The sequence below is a fragment of the Bidens hawaiensis genome, unplaced genomic scaffold (genome assembly GCF_021521415.1).
Source record: "Bidens hawaiensis isolate Kalapana, Puna unplaced genomic scaffold, B.hawaiensis_p1.1 tig00031756_1, whole genome shotgun sequence".
NCBI classification, from domain to species: domain Eukaryota; kingdom Viridiplantae; phylum Streptophyta; class Magnoliopsida; order Asterales; family Asteraceae; genus Bidens; species Bidens hawaiensis.
Genome location: NW_027495360.1, coordinates 174,329 through 177,159, shown reverse-complemented (window position 1 = coordinate 177,159; position 2,831 = coordinate 174,329).

The window sequence follows — 2,831 nt, the reverse complement described above, 5'->3', positions numbered from 1 at the left end:
AAGTTTTCCTGAATCTACCCTTTCTCTATTTATTTTATCCTTCTCATTGGATTTTCAAATTTACCTTACTTGACATTGTTTCCGTAGAGCTTGCAGTCTCGTCACTTGAGTCGGCCGATGATTCCCCACCAACAATCTTGAAGGTACAATCGAAACACATTCGCCTTCTTTACACCTTCTGAGTCAACAACAAGGTTTAAAAAGTTGGACACTGCATAAGAAGCAACAAAATTCTAATCAGTCGATCGATAAACAGAGAATCACGTATCCTTTCGATCCACTATCCTATCCTTGAGAATCCATCTGGTTGATAGCTGATTCCCATTTGGGATGGAGTCTCTCAGAACAAAGAAGAACTGGTTTTCCCAGCTTTGGACATTGTGTGTGGTTTTGGTGATTGGAAGAGATTGAAAGGGTTTGCTCTTAAACACAAACCTGCTAGAGTCAAGGGTGACTAAATGTAACATTCGTTACTTTCAAACTCGAAAACCTGACCCGTTTCGAATTTTCGGTTTTTTTTATAAATATACACATATATTATTTTATATCTCAAGTTCGATTCATGTATTTTACGTGGCAATCGATTTACGTTTATTGTCGTTCGCTTATTGTTCATTTTGTTCAAATAATGAATCTACGGGATTTAAAGTTTCTATTTAAATGAGTTGCAATATTACGTTAAACATCGAATTTATAACTTCTCATTACGTTTATTAACGCATCTCCAAGTCCGGAATCCAATTCGTAAGTTATATTTAACTTTCGATCTTAAAACAATATCAAAGTCTAAGGTTCATTTGGTAATTTGTGTTTCAAATTGGTTTTAAAAAAATAATTTGAAAGACTCATGAAACATGAGGGGCTGAATATGTAATATATTCAAAATATAATATAATATTAATAAAATCCCTAAACCCAGCGCTGTCCCCCCCTGATTTATGATTTTCCGGCCGGCAACATTGGAATCTCCGCGACCCTAATTACAGCCTCAAACCCCCCGTTCTTTGACCAAGTAAATTATCATAACAGCTTTTGAATTCAACGGCAACCTCTAATCAATATTCTAATTACGCTAAAACGTCCAATAATCACCAATTAAGATTAACGAACTCGCCGGCTTTTCTTTCAAACGCAATTAACGTCTATAAAAGCTTATACGCCCCATTTGACCCTATAAATAGCATCCTAACCTTCGTTTAATCATATCCCAATCCTCAATCAAGCGATTATACACTCTGTAATCACGAATTGATACTCCAAAACTCGTTTTCGGCCAACTCCCGTTCAACATCAAGCCGCCACGATATCAGGTAAAACTTATATGATTTTTGATTGTCTTTCATTGTTAAGTAAAACCCCAAACTCAATTTGAACGTTCAAGGAACGAAATCATAGAATTAAAACCTAAGGTATGAAGAGGAAGATGAACTCATGATATATAATATATGTAATATTTTTCTAATTTCTTAACAATAAACAAGTTGGTCCAACTGCTAAGTCATGAAAGTCTGGTTGGGGAGACCCGGGTTCGAACCCGGCTCAGGACTATATTTTTTTGTTGTTCATTATTTTTAAGCCATTTTCTTTTACACTAATTAAAATTAATATAAAACAAATAATATTAGTTTAAATTAAATAAAATTAATTATAAACTAACTTTTCTCACCTTTCAATTGAAGTTAACTTTCGTTTTCCATTTCCCGACAAACCATCAATAACATAACATTTTATGTAACATCTCGAAAATACCCTATTCAAGTATTGGGCTAAAAGTGACAATTCTGAAACTTAAAGGCGTAAAAATGAAAAAATTTGGGTTTCGAGACCCATCGCGCTACGCGATGGGTGGACAGAATTGAACATCACGCCACGGTATGCCATTCCCTAGAAGTTCTGAAAAAGGGGGCGCCGCGCTACGCGATGGTCCAAGATCAGAAGGGCATCGCGCTACGCGATGACCCCATTAAGCAACCAGGGACACGTGGCCAACCACGTGTCAACAAGTGGCAGCCTCTCGTGGATTGCGGCGTTGCGCTACGCGATGGCCGTAGGGAAAGCCCCATCGCGCTACGCGATGGTGGCTAAAACTCGCCTATAAAAGGGTAGCTACGGGTTCAACCCATTTCATCCTATTTTCACATTCACAAACACACACTTAGTGTTTGGAAGCGTGCTAGCTTTGCCAAGAAGTTCCAAGGTCCGTTTTCTTGAAGTTCGTGCGAGAATCGGGGTTCTGACGCGTCGTAGATCAGTTAAGCGAATAGGAAACAAGGTTCTGCCAATCAAGCCGTCATTCTGTATTAGTATTAACATTCCCGAGTACTTACTAAGGTAGGGGTTCTGCCCAAATATTATTTTATTATTATATTATATGGCTTAGACCATAGTCAGGGGTATAGCCCAAAACCTTGATCATGATTATGTTTATAATAGCTTTATACATGCAAAGGTTATGGTTATAATAATTTTTCTTCATGATTAAGAAACATAAGCTTTTACATACAAGCAGATATAGTAGTTTCTTCATAATTAAGAAACGTAAGATTTTACATATCCGGGTTATAGTCAATCCAATGTTTCTTCTTGACAAAGAAACTTATCAATAGATATTTCTTCATGAAGAAGAAACTTAACACATGATTTGTAAACAAATGAAAAGACTACGGGTCTAAATATTTTATTCAAACAAATGATCAGTCAAGGTTTATCGCTATCAAAACCAGACTAAAGGTCTGTAGCTGGATCAAGAGATGATCCGGGTATTTATATAAACTTATTTTATTATAGATCAATCATCATTCATTCACAAGGGTTTTCAAACGAGATAACCA